The 14,361-nt window shown below is 38.6% G+C and overlaps 1 long non-coding RNA gene across 2 annotated transcripts; it reads left to right on the top strand.

The window, feature by feature from the left end:
- Positions 1–359: 359 nt before the first annotated feature.
- Positions 360–8,636, top strand: LOC139126420 (uncharacterized). 2 transcript variants are annotated; one of them, XR_011550565.1, is made up of 3 exons: positions 360–619; positions 4,462–4,576; positions 7,118–8,636. It is a non-coding gene; the product is annotated as an uncharacterized lncRNA (long non-coding RNA). The 2 variants fall into 2 exon arrangements; XR_011550564.1 differs by having other exon boundaries at positions 365–619; positions 4,468–4,576.
- The last annotated feature ends 5,725 nt before the right edge of the window (positions 8,637–14,361 follow it).

The following is a 14,361-nucleotide window of genomic DNA, read 5'->3' as shown; positions in this document are numbered from 1 at the left end:
CGTCCTTTTAAAGGGAGGCTCCGCCTTTAATAGCTGCTATATTTTGACCATCTTGATAAAGATCTCGCCACCGGAATATTCATGAAGGTAAAAAATGCGTAAATCGAAATCCCATTGTGTACATGCTGAGAGGTAAACTGCACAGCTAGCAGCCTGTTGATGAAAATTGACCCCCTAGCTAGCTCGTAGCCTGCTGCTCTCTTTCTTTCTACCTCCATGCTTTAGCTGGCGAAAACGAATATATGGTTCAGTTAGCAATATTTTTATTTAACGAGAGCAAAAAAATAACATTTTCTTCAAGATTGAGTGAAAAGTGATAGTTATCAAATTCTTTGCAAAGTTCGTTTCGTGAATATTTGAGCACTTGGGGAGCCATACTCAGAAGACGCCATTGTTATGGATAGCGTCGCGTCGCCTACTCAGCGTTGCGTTGCGTCGTCTATATTTTAGTACTGACACGTCCCGCCGGTGTCTAGGAATGTCCACTAAAGACTCTAACCTTGAAATCCTGGACCGTCTCGACGACTATGCGGTACGTTTGAATCTAGTGCCAGTGTGGTGATCGCCAAAGAGTCCTGCATCAGCTGAACGGTTCTCGTGTAAGCTTACAATTTACCAGGTATGTATGTACAGTATAGCTATTCACTTATTCTTGACCAGCCAATGTGTCTGGGATACGTCTACTCCTTCTGGTAGTAAACGTGTCCAGCAAATCTGTATCTGGCAAAGTATCGAACGTTTGTTTGTTTTAAATCATCGATATTCCTGATAATTTCAAACGAATAATGAACATCGAATTTCCGGGTCACTTTATGCTAATGAGTGTTGATACCTGTCAGGGACTGGACAAAAATTACGGGCGGGGGGATTGATTGGTGTTTTTAGAGGCCTGTGTTGGCACCAGATTGTCTCACCAGAAAATTTACCAACCAGATTACAGTTTCAATGGAAAACAAAGGTAGTCCTCCTACATATTTAAACAAAGGCAATTCCAGGGATCAGCAAAAGTGCCTTATAAAATGGAAAATAATGACCCTTCAAAAAGTGTTAGCAAGGAAAAGATTGTCCCTCCAAAATTTTCATGTGCCCTGTGAGTCACAGTCTGTATAAATGATATCTTAATAATTGACATATAAGTTCTCATTTAACTTTGAACTGTTAAAGAATACTTATAACCTTTACAAAAAATCACTAGGGTGAAAGTCCAATATCACATTTGTTGTTCACATCTGTTCTTTCAACCAATATTCTCATTGTGCACATTTTCAATTGCCAAACAGATTTAGCTTGTGTTGTATTTCAAAATACCTTTTCATATTTTCTTCAGAGACCAGAATGTACATGTTTAGTGAATCAACATTCCGGTGAAATTCCAAAATCAAATTTCTTGCACACACATTCACTAGTAACCAGCTCAATCTAATCAAGTGTATTAACAGTGTTCAAAATAACACCTGTCCGGCAGTCCGAGACTGGTTGTTTTTCTGCAGGACTTGTAAAATAAAAAAGTTACCAGTCTGGCAGACAGGTTGACTTTAGCGTGGGGAGTCTTCTTTAAAACTATGTCTGCTATTTTTTTCTCTGGGCTCCCATTCAAATTTTATGGCAAGACAGTTTTCTTTCCCGTAAATTCATCCTACTCAACAGCGCATAACAAAAATACTTAGGCACAAAAAGCAATCGCAGTATCAGGACTGGTAAGTTTTTGGCAGGACAGGCAACTTTTTGAAGTTACCAGTCCTGGTGACTGGTTGATTTTTTCCACAAATTTCGAACACTGGCATTAATATCAATAATTAAGCACTATAAACACACAGATATAGCTATTGATTTATTGCAAAAAATCATGGTTTCCTCATGGACTACAATGTATATTGAATAATCCAAAAATCAAATTTTTTGTACACAGATGTATTTTGCATCCACATTCCAACTACTAGAATTACATAAATTATCAAACATGGATAAATGTACATATAATGCATGTTGCATAGGGGAAAACTGTCAATATTTTGCCTAACAGATTCCAATGTATTAAATTTGATATTTTTTTGGTAAAGCACTGTATTGGCCACATCTTGTTTTCAAATAGTTTCAATAGTTGCGCAAAAATGGTAACCCTGCCCCAAAGGCATGCATGACAATTCAAAATGCTTTTTTAAAAAATGGACCCCAAAAAAGGCCTTACCCCTGTAATTTCTGTTCAGTCTCCATGAAAAGTAATCCAAGGAACACATGATTTATACGCTCTATTGTTTGTTGAACCTCTACTCAAAATGGCTGTGCATGAAGGTTAATAATAAGATAATGAAGATTTGCTATCCTTTATTTTCTTTTGAAACTATAATCAGTTGAATGTTGGCCGATTTTTTAATTCAATCCCACAAGTCCACTTATTCAAGCTCAAATTTATGTATGTACAATGGCTCAAGGACAGAATAGGGCCCATTGGTATTTTTTGACCTTTTTTTTCTATAGTCATAGGAGACATTACATTTAATGATTTATGTTGTCAATTTATTTCCTTTGTCACAATAATAGTATTAATTTAGAAGGTTATAAATAATGCAAAGTTCATGTACATGACGACTAGCATGTTTAACCCTTTGCACCCTGACCCCCTGGTACTCTATGACGTCATCAGACATTTATGTCTGAGCCGGGTTCAAAGGGTTAAAGAACCACTAGCTGTAAGTCTTGAAATTTGTTTACCTCAAAATACATGTATCTCCCCATTTTGTCCTGGTTTTCTCTGAATTCTTCCCTATAGTATTGTTTATGTAACTTATGTGACAAATTATTGATATGTTGGACTTGCACAACTCTACAAATTGCTAAGGACTGTGATTTTTACTGTGCGCACCGGTAGGATTTCTCCGAGAGTGCCCCTGCTTTGCAAACATAGACAATTACTCATACACTGCAGCACAAGAGAGTTACCTGTACGACCACGAAAAAGGCTAATTCACTCGCCGCGAGCCAAAGTTCAGTTTGCATGATTAGCATTTTAAGCTAGTAGAAATAGGTGAATTTTCACTCTAATTCACTTTATCGTTTAATCTTCACTGTTAAATCACATTTAATGAGGCCTTGTATGTGCATAAAGTGGTGACCTGTGATATGTGTGTTCACGAATTCAACCTGTGCTGGCCGGTAAGGGACTGGAAAAAATTTATAGGGAGGGAGGGCGAATTTTTCAAAACGATGCTGATAAAAGTGACTCTCCCCAATCGTTATGCTGTCCCTGTACGTGCTATAGTCAACATCATAATATTTTATTTGACAGATCTTAAGTAATTCATGATGTGACGCCTCATCCCACCAAATATGAAGGCTATTGCACTAATACTAGCAAATAAGTTAAATTCAGGTCAGAGGTCATCCTGGTTACTTGATATTTTTGCTGTACACTTTCCTCCCATGATGGCCGTCCAGCAAAAATCAAACCTATAGCCATATTGGCTGGGTCAAATGTCATCCTGGTCGCTTGATATTTAGCAGAAATCTTAGTTAACATAATCATCTCTTTCACTAAACTTCAGACCTCCACCTCTGTTAGCTACAGTGTTGGGTATTGAAATTGTTTAACATTTCACACTACCGGTATGACTGAGGTGAGCCCAACTTCACTGCGGGAATGTATGAACTACATGCATTAGCATGAACTCTGTGTGACCAAACAATTCAGAGAATGTAGCGCCCTGAGTGGCCCATCAAATGATGAAGTAAGGGCCATTCAACATTTTATCGCATGAATTGCACAATGCTCTGTGCATTACATTGGACTGCTTTGTGCAGTTTGTGTGAAGATTTCAGTGCAGATATGCACAGTATACAGGGTTTTTGCTTGTATGCACTGTGATGGGATTTAATGTTTTGGCAAATATTTAATCACATTGCAATCTTTATCTTGTCCAAAATTGCATGTACAGTCCCAGTGTTAGTTAATAATAAGTGTATACATCACCAAAATTAGAACATTCTCACAAACTTATTTTGGCTTGACGTTAAAATCATAAAAACAATGCTAGAAGATACAGCTAGTGGGGGCTTAGTTAACATGAGATTAATTTTAATCTTACCTAAACATGATATGTCATTTTATTTCTGTTTCTGCTGAAAATGAAATGTGGTGTTACTTTCAACATGCACATTTTAGATATTGATATGACCATGGATGTAAAAAGAGTCAATTTTTCATCAATGGTCTGACAGTCTACCAGCTCTGAGATACTGCAGGAATGCATAGTGCAGTGTGAATCCAATGAAGTTTAGCCTTTTCAGGCAATGAAAACGCTTGTCAATATATTTCTGATTCAAATATGTGTTGATGGACTGTCAATTAATATGGTGATTCATCGTCATTATTGTCACGTGAAATCTGATGATTCATCATCTGTGTTTTAAGATAATTTAATTTTTCACAGTAGGATTTTAACTTTTTATTTATTTCCTTGCAAGTTGCAGGTCCCGTGGAGATATTTATTAGGCGTTGAACAAATAGGAAAAGTGTAGTGCCCCAGGAATGACAGAGTCACACGAAAAGGCATGCCAACAACTGAGAAGAATATGAGAGGTATGTACTTCATACACATGTACAAAGTCTGCGCTGATAAGTTTTTTGTTTAAAGTTGTGAACTTTGAAGGACATGCTGGTCACCAGTGCTTAGATTCTGGCTACACCGAATTTCAAGCGGATTTTCACCGACTTGGCAGGAAAAGGGTTATAGCAATTATGCAATCTGTGTAAACAGTGCAATGAAAGTTACATGATTCCTTATAATGCTTTTGATGACCTTGAACTTCTTAAGTTTCAAACATTTGTCTCTTCAGTGTGCTTTCTCTGAGTATGTACAGTCTCAACTTATTCAACAGAACTCACAGTGTTAATCAAAGATATCCACCTTCTTCATCAATACATGTGTCACAAAAGGTTATTCTCTACATAACACAGCAGAGCTTTGTCAACTGTTGAGTTGCTTGTTCTTTCAAAACCGCTGGTCAGACAGCTTTAATATTTGGTATACAGATCCCTAGGATGACCTAAGTGAGATAATTTCATACAGTCAGGAAATACTTAATTTTGTATCCATGTCTATAGTAGCTTCAGGGACTTTGGCCTATGTTTAATCGAAAACCGTTCGTATACGTGTATGATGGTGACAAAAACAACATAAGGAATCTTGCGTACATTGTTACTGATTACTTTGACCAAACAAAAATCACCCAAATGCTGAACGATGATCATACAGAACTCTTCAGGTTGCAGGATTAAATGACCCCAAGCCTGATCTCAGTCAACAGTGCCGGGCTCGACGTCTACTCTATCAAACTGGACAAGAGAATATACTAAATGTACCTTGAAAAAAATTCAAATTGTGTATCATATTGAAAAAAATCTACTGGGGCCACGGAGCGAATTTAAAAAACCAACAAAACCCAACAGAAGCAGTGGAATGATCATTATTGTGCAAGGTCGCTGTATTATATGTCAGGGTAAAAAAATTGTAGCTTTGAAATTTCTGGATGGTATAAAAGGCTCAGTGGTACAAATGTTTATTCATTGTTGACATCGTATCGATCTGATTGACACAACAAATGTTTGATCGTGCATCCCCTCGTGATTGGCAGCTGTTTGAAAGCTTTCCCCTATTGTTCTTTGAATGCTTCGAACACGTCCACAGCATCGCAGCAGTTTTCGCATCAAAAATCAACTTAAAATGGATATAATGAGAGAATTTCACCAACAAGGTGATGCCACAAGTATTCACAAAAGTAATATGTTGGAACAGTGCTTTAATTTACTCTTTGGTTGTTGAAAACTGCAGATTTTCGGGAGCATTCGTTGATGCTGTTACCATGTGCCACTCATGTTGGATTATGAATGCCCAGGGAGATAGGGGGTATTTATAGGCTCCGAGTCCCCCTGCCTTTAATCCATACTGGCACCCATACGCAGTCAGTTCAGTCTTTGATTTGGGTGATTCCCCAGCATGACTGCCCTCTTTTTAGTTCAATATATGTAAATGTTACAAGGCACTGTAGGTCAAAGCTGCATGGTACAAAAATATTTCTACCTCAATATTCCATCCTAATTTGACAGATTTAATATTCTAACGTATATGTCTTACTGTATTAGTTCTCGACCAACGTACAAAGACTTGGTCCATTTGCTGAAGCATTAATTGATGATATGTTTTGTAAAATTAATAGTGGAAGCACGACCATACACCATGTGTCTTGGAGATACATTGATGTTAGTCTCTCCTAACAAAAACAGGAATATTTAGTAAATAATAAAATAGGCAATGAATCAGTGAAAAAACATTTTTATCTTCATATTTGTATATTATGGCATAAACTTGTCAGTTTGATGTGCAACAGTACATAGATGACCAGTTTATTCATCAAGGGAACATTCAGTTATTACAGCCAGCACAATTTGAATGGGTTGGGGTTCACTCTAAATTGTTAAAAAAGTAGTTTAAGTGTTCAAAACATTTTTTGGGAGATAAAATGATTCGCTGCATTATTTCACTCTCGGTAGTCATTTAAGTGTAAATCTGAACAAAAGTATAATTATCTGCCACATAAAACATCTTGCCTTGGCAACTCTGAAGCTTGTCTTATTGTAAATCGAGCTCACTGAGAGCAATGAACAATTTCTATTACTTACATATTAAAGATATAGCAAGTTTTGTCAGGGAAAATATTTAACAGTGACCTGTTGACCACTAGTACCATGAAAATAGAAGTGTTTAGTTGAAATTCCAATATCATTACTGTTGTCCACATCTGAACCTTCAAACACCCTATTTGAATCAAGTACATTTGTATCAATTGTCAAACCCCTCAGAAAGCACAGAATGTGTTTGTTAAGCATTGTAAAAAAATTATTCATAGTTTTCTCATAGACTCCAGTGTATAGTGAATCAACATTTCAGTGAGATTCAGAAATCAAATTTCTTGCATACATATCAACTTTTAACCATTCTAGTCTAATGAAGTACTTTCAAATGAATTATCAAAGGTCTATAAATACAAAGATTTAAACAAAAACAAACTAAATGGATAATGTACAATTCTGATGATTTATTCTGTGTATCGTTATTTACAGAAATTGAAGGACGCAAACGGGCTATCCAAGGACTAGCATGAAGCTGAAGACATTTGGTAGTTGTGTGTGTTTCTTCTGAGGACAGCGAGCAGGACAGAAGTTGCAAGGGTGGTGCCTTTATTCGGAGACACTTGCCATGGGATAGAGAGAGAAGTGAAACTGCGTACATTATGGAAAAACACTTGCATCAAAGGAAATGCATATTGAGGCTACCTTGCATTGAGGGCGTGGCCCCAATCAGACCAGAGCCTGAGGATGAGGATGGTGGGCCACACAGTACTAGAGATTTCCCACAATACATGTACATCATGATTTGTACCAATGTAGATTCCCCTGTGAAGTCTACCATGTCTCCCATGTGTAGACAAATTCCTGGACCACGTGTAGAAATTCTGAGAACGTACTTTTAAAAACACCTTTCTTCTCAATTCCCATTGTAAAGGATTAAGAAAATTGTGCTTGATTGAGAGAAGAGAAAGGATTTTTGTAAATTTTCCACTGATTGTGTCCTCAGCCATACAGAATAAAGTGATGGAAAGTAGGGAGAATTGTTGCACCTGTTTTATGAAACAAAAGGATATTGATTTTTTCCAAATAGAAAAGACAAAAGAAATTTACATGCTAACTATTTTCAGAGAATGACCCCTTCAGTTGGTAATAACTTGCTTCCCAAAACTGTGACATTTGTAGTACCTGAAGAATGTGACTTTTATGGTTATTTAATGGTTTCTTTGAAATTTATACTGCAATATTTCAACGTACTTTTAATAAATATAATTCAATTATCGTGAGACTTCACATTATTGCTTTTATGCAGAACTGAAAAAGTTACAAGAAAACTAACGTCGTTGGTACAAATCGAACAGCATTGTGGGTAATTGATTGTACTGTGGGCCATGAGCCGTTATACAGACAAATGACAATATCAACAGCGCTGACAACTCATTACAGGACAATGTTTAATGTATAAGCATATGTTTTTGCATTTTCTTGATTCTGCTAAAAGCTCAATGATGCATTTTTAGTTTTGAACAAAGACCACTCAACTTTTGAATTTTATTGACTAGATACAGGCTGTACTCATGTTATTACACCGACGAGTCATAACAGTGATTATTTGTATAATTGTATTTTTTGGGAATTTTTTCTATTCTTGGTCAAGAAATCTTCTCTGAGACCACAACTCCAATTGATTTGAAAGTTGGTGTGGAGGTTTTTAGGGTACAGCTCAGTAAGACTGTTTCAAATTGTGGTGAAGTTTGCATAATTGTATTTTTGGCAAAATTTTTACCATTGTCTTTTGCCAAGTCTTTTTTTTTTTAAATCGCTGCTACAATTGTACAGACGTTCAATGAATGACTTGAAATATTGGTTTCAAAAAGTCTGGTTATATTATTGTTTGTGATTTTTTTTCAGAAACCGCAGCTTTTGTTTAACACATGTGTCAATTATTGTAAATATTTCATTGGATTAGTATTATTTAGTGAATAAAAAGGACATTATTTTTTTAATTGCATAACAGTTGTCTGAACTTAAATTGTTGATGTGTGTAGTGTAACATGTGAGTATGAGTAAAATGAAAGAATACTAGTATATCATGAGAATACCGGTAATACATTTTAATCAATAATGGTAGATATTGTGCATACCATCCTATGGCAATATGCCTGCACATAATTCTGTAAACACAAAATGGAAGAATGCAGAAAAGATATTAAATATCCGCGCTGTACATATATATCAACTTGGTCCTGTTTGTTTCCCCATAATAGAACTAACTGCCCCATATCTATTTTCTAAGCATGTCTATGCATTATTACCAGTGTAATTGTTGATAATTGCACTGAAGTAAGGCCTTTTGAAATGGATCTGTCAAAAATAACATAAAGGATACAGAGGCCATGTTTAGAAGCAGAATACAAGGTTATTTTGGTATACAATTATGAAATAAAATGATGAAACAGTACAAAATGTGCAAAAGGTACAGGTTACTGTTTCAAGTAAATATCGATTCATGAGAAATTCAAAAAATTAAAAGGAATGACAGCAGAGCAGTGATATTTTATTCGATTTCACGCAATGTACCATGGGAAAATTTAAGGCAAGAGGGTGGATTCCCATGATCACTAATTTCACGCAGAATCCATTGAAATCCTGCACAGGATTATTCAGGAGACTGTCTTATGGAATCCATTAAAATGCTGTAATGGATTCTGCTGTGGATTCTAAAAGTGTTCCGTATATAGAAGAATCCATAATTGGATACCTTAGGATTCCCTGAGTACCCACAATGGATATCTCTGGATTCCCTTGGATTCTGATTGAATCCACGGAGGAATCCACAACAATTCTTGATGGATTCTGGCTTTTTCACATAGTGTCAGTTCTACATTCTGTATAAATGTATTCCTGTACCGTACACGACATACCACCAAGCCAGAATACAGCAGCTTTCCTACAAGAATCTTTGACGAACACATTAGCTTGCTCTCAGACGATTAATACCATGGCAGTTTTCTATCGTAGTAGTTTTCTGAGGTCTGCTTGGCTGTCAAAGCAAGTTGGGGATAGAAGGAGTGACATAAAATGTTCACATTGCTATGATACAGCTCGCCCATGCATTCTATATATAGTCGGACTTCCACTTCAAGATCGAAGACAGGGTCTATATCTACACAAGAATTCGATATTCTTCTGATTAGAACGGAATCGGCCAATGAAACTTGGTCTGAGTATTCTCGATACATTTCGTCATTGGAGGGGGTTATTTGAAGTATAGACTTTCATCTGATAAGTAGTTTATCGGTGAAAAATCACATACCGGGCGCAGAGTTTCTGTCATCTTCAGACGTCACCATCTTGAAAAAACGCCCTCGTATGGCCAATGAGCACTATTTTAGTGGTCTGCCGTGTGGTACTACATGGTCTGCTATGGGATCTAGTTGTCAACCGCGGGATTTTTCCGGTCCACTGTTGGTTTTCAGTGGCAACAGGGTGGTTTCTATTCCCCACCCCTCTTTCATTCCTACCCCTGAATTTAGTTTTGTCGTTATAATCTCGAATCTCAAATTCGTTTTTGATATTCAGAAAATAAAATCGGAAAAACAGAAACAAACAACGTTATATTTTACAAGGCTGCTAGGGAGTCTCGCGACATTATATCACTTTGGGATAGCAACGGTGTAGATCAGAGAAAAGCGATCCTAACTGCTGTATTACAGTAGGCCTATCTGTCTTGTGTTATTGGCAATAATCTTCATTATCACATGAACTGGCCCAAATCCGCCACCTGTGTGACATAGAACAGTACGGATAAGAAATCCGAATTACCCCTGTCCTACGTCAACAACCGGAACTTCTGCGTGACGCTTTTGTGCACAGCCTGATCTGTCGCGATCGATGCCGTGATCTACGTGAGCTAATGCAATGAATTCTAACATGGAAACAAGGAAGGCATGTCCAATGAAATTTCGAGTCTCTAAAGCTTTTGTAGCTATTCTAAAGAATAGAATTGAGGTGCCGTCGTGGCTATAGTGCTTCAACTCGGACGGATGGCTCAACGTCACTGTGACACATTGAACCTGGTGTGACAATAAACCTAACAGCTGCTTCTCAACGTAGGCTCAACTGAATAAATAGGTTGTGTATGATCTTCGGAAAGCGACATCGAAGTAAAAAAAAACATCAAATCATTCGAAGAACAACAATAAATTTCCTTCATCGCATAAAAATTCAGTAAATTCAGACATCAGCTGTCAGTTATAGCTGTAGCCTAAGCTCTTCAATGCACACCGTGCAGGGCTGTGGATAATATCGAAAGTTGACACGGACAATAGAACAGTGTTTTCGTCAACTGACAAAATTCGGGGTATCTACCGGCGAGATATGTAGTTACTGCAAAAATCAAAGTTCTTAAGACGTAAACATTGACGACTTGGATTGGGACTGACAAGTTGACACCGGTGGAGACGGTACCGGTGGTGATGGTCCTTTGTGGCCACTTAGATTTGGGTCACAGTAATCAGTGCTTGCCATCTGTAGTGTATTGGGCGTTGATCCGAGGTCATATCATTATATATGCATGATGTAATGAAGGAGCTGAGTCTGAATGGCGGCCATGTGTTCAAGTTAAATCTTTGCAGTGTTCAATCCGATCGATCCCGTCCTTAATTCTTGTTAGGGACAGTTCAATTGGCGACGAGGATAAACTCGAGAAACTTCAGATAGCGGGTAGCTAGTTTGAGTTGGCCAGACAACGTACTATGGCAGCAAATATTGAAATCGGTAGTATACAACCATTTGACTGTCAGAGCGACCCTGCTACTGTGGCTATATGTTGGAAAAAATAGCGGAGAGCGTTCGAGTTCTACGTCGATTGGAAGGGAGTAAAGGATGATCATCAGGAGAAATAACTCCTGTTACACTCTGCTGGGTAGGACGTTCAGGACCTTTTTGACGATACAGAAGATCCTGGACCTGTTATTTTGGCGGAGGGTGCCGAGGACACAGCAGGTGAATATCAAAAAGCCATGCCATTGGAGGCTTACTTTAGCCCTCAAGTTAACATTCCGTACAAGCGACACCTTTTCCGTCAGTGTAAATAAGAGGAATCTGAAAGTATCGATCAGTTTATTGCGAGACTAAGAGGTCAGGCTAAGAACTGTCAGTTTAGAGATACAGATGAACAGATGCGTGATCAAATCACAGATAAATGTAAATCGTCAGCCCTGCGTTGAAAGTTGTTGGAAAAAGGCGGCACTCTCGCTTTGAACAGAGTGCAAGAAATCGTCAGAGCGATGGAAGCTGTCAATGTGCAAGTGAAGAAAATGGAGGGCGTCATGAAACAAGAAGTCAACCAAGTTCGGCAGGCTAAACCAAAAGGAAAACCTGTGCCTGGTAAACAGAGTAAAAAGACTAGTAAAAGATGTTTTCGCTGTGGACGTCAGGGATATTTCCAGAAAGACAAAGAGTGCCCTGCTAGAACAGCTACGTGCAATAAATGTCAGTTAATGGGACATTTTGCCGCCGTCTGCAAGACAAAGCAAGACCTTGTTACCAAAGCAAACAAAGATGGTTTTAAGGGTAAGACTATCAAAGACAGGTAACACTATGTAGAAAAACTCTGTGAATACGTTTTTACAGTTTGGCCAGGGAACAACTCGAGTAATAGTGGTATGGTAGATGTCTGCGTTGGTGGCATTGTTATCCATGACATGTTGATTGACTCTGGGGCAACTTGCAATGTGTTGAGTGAAGTCACACGGTCTGATTTGAAACGTAAACACATTCGATGCACGTCTGAGAAAACCGGACAGAAACTCTATGCATACGGATCATCAGTGACACTGGAAATTTTGGGTAATTTTTTGGGAGATGTTGAGATTGCTGGCAAGGCAACAACAGCCGAATTTGTTGTTATGAAAGGCGATGGAAAACCCCTTTTAGGGCGATTCACTACTGAGAAGCTGCGAGTTTGGAAGCTTTGTCTGCACACAAATGCAATAGACACAGAGGAAATTTACAGTAGATTTCCTGGCTGTTTTCAAGGACTAGGAAAACTGAAAGGCTACCAAGCGAAGCTCCATATTGACTCAACTGTTCCTCCAGTAGCCCGGAAACCGAGGCGAGTACCTTTTATTTTGAGAGATAGGTTGGAGTCGAAATTAGATGAACTATTACAGCTCGACATCATAGAGAGGGTCGATGGACCTACCCTATGGGTCAACCCGGTCGTTATCATTCCAAAGCCATCGGGAGACATACGTTTATGTGTGGACATGCGCTGTGCTAATAAAGCGGTGATTAGAGAGAGACAACCCATACCTACGATTGACGAAATTCTAGAAAATGTGAACAAAAGTACAGTATTCACAAAACTAGATCTCAAGTGGGGATTTCACCGGGTTGGGTTGGATGAAGAATCCAGACACATCGCTACCTTTGTAACACACAAGGGACTTTTCCGATACAAGCGTTTGATGTTTGGTATTACTTCAGCGCCAGAACTGTATCAGAACATCATACAGCAGGTGTTGGCCAAATGTGAAGGTGCTTACAGTATATCCGATGATTTCATCATAAATGTGGACGATGATAACCATGACGAGTCTGATCGAGGTTGCCGAGTGCTTTGAGCGGAATGGTCTCACATTAAACAAGGAGAAATGTGTACTCCGGATGTCTCAGCTTGAGTTCATGGGACATTTGTTGTCAAAACAAGGTATCGGTCCGACAACAGCAAACATACAACTATTGATGGATGCGAAGAAACCAGAAAATGCGACAGAAGTAGAAGCTTCCTTGGTCTAGTGAACTTTTCTGTCAGGTACATACCGTACTTTGCGATGACCGCAGAACTTCTTAGGAGACTGACTCGACAAGTGAAAAAGTTCGAATGGGAACCTGAACAGGAAGCAGCTTTCAATCGTCTGAAAGATGTATTGGCAAATGCAGAGACGCTTGCCTATTATGACAGAAATGCTGAAACCAAAGTGATAGCAGATGCAAGCCCAGTTGGATTGGGTGCTGCATTGATACAAAAGCAACAAGGCAAAAACAGAGTAATATGTTATGCAAGCCGTAGTTTGACAGATGTTGAAAGAAGATATTCCAGACAGAGAAGGAGGCATTGGCCTTGGTGTGGGTCCGGAGAGATTTCACGTGTACCTATATGGAGTGAAGTTTAAACTGTTAAAAGACCAAAAGCCACTACAAGTGATATACTCAGAGAAGTCAAAACCGTCAGCGAGGATTGAGCGCTAGGTACTTCATCTACAGCCGTATGATTTTAAAGTGGTGTATATAGCCAGTCGGCAGAACATTGCTGATGCATTGTCACGTCTCATGAATACAACCTAGAAAACATCGAGACCTGTGAGAAACGAAGCAGAAGAATACATTAGATTTGTGGCAGTAAATGCAGCTCCTCACGCACTGCCCATTTAAGAGATTGGGCTCGAAGCTGCCCAGGATGAGGAAATGAAGATACTCAGAAAATGTGTTATCCTTGGAGACTGGAGTCATTGTCCCACGGAATACAAAGCGGTGTGGAATGAGTTAACTGTATTAGGTCAACTTGTGTTGAGAGACGTTCGTCTGATTATTCCAAGCAGTCGGAGAAAATATGTGGTCAGTCTGGCACATGAGGGACACCAGGGAATAGTAAAGACTAGGCAGCGCTTACGTACAAAAGTATGGTGCCTGAAATTGATCAGGAAGTAGAAAACAAGTGTAGAAGGCGCCAT

This window comes from Ptychodera flava, assembly GCF_041260155.1.
Source record: "Ptychodera flava strain L36383 chromosome 3 unlocalized genomic scaffold, AS_Pfla_20210202 Scaffold_27__1_contigs__length_13241970_pilon, whole genome shotgun sequence".
Classification (NCBI taxonomy): Eukaryota; Metazoa; Hemichordata; class Enteropneusta; family Ptychoderidae; genus Ptychodera; species Ptychodera flava.
Note: the sequence above shows the minus strand (reverse complement) of the source record. Positions and strands in the feature narration are given on the sequence as shown.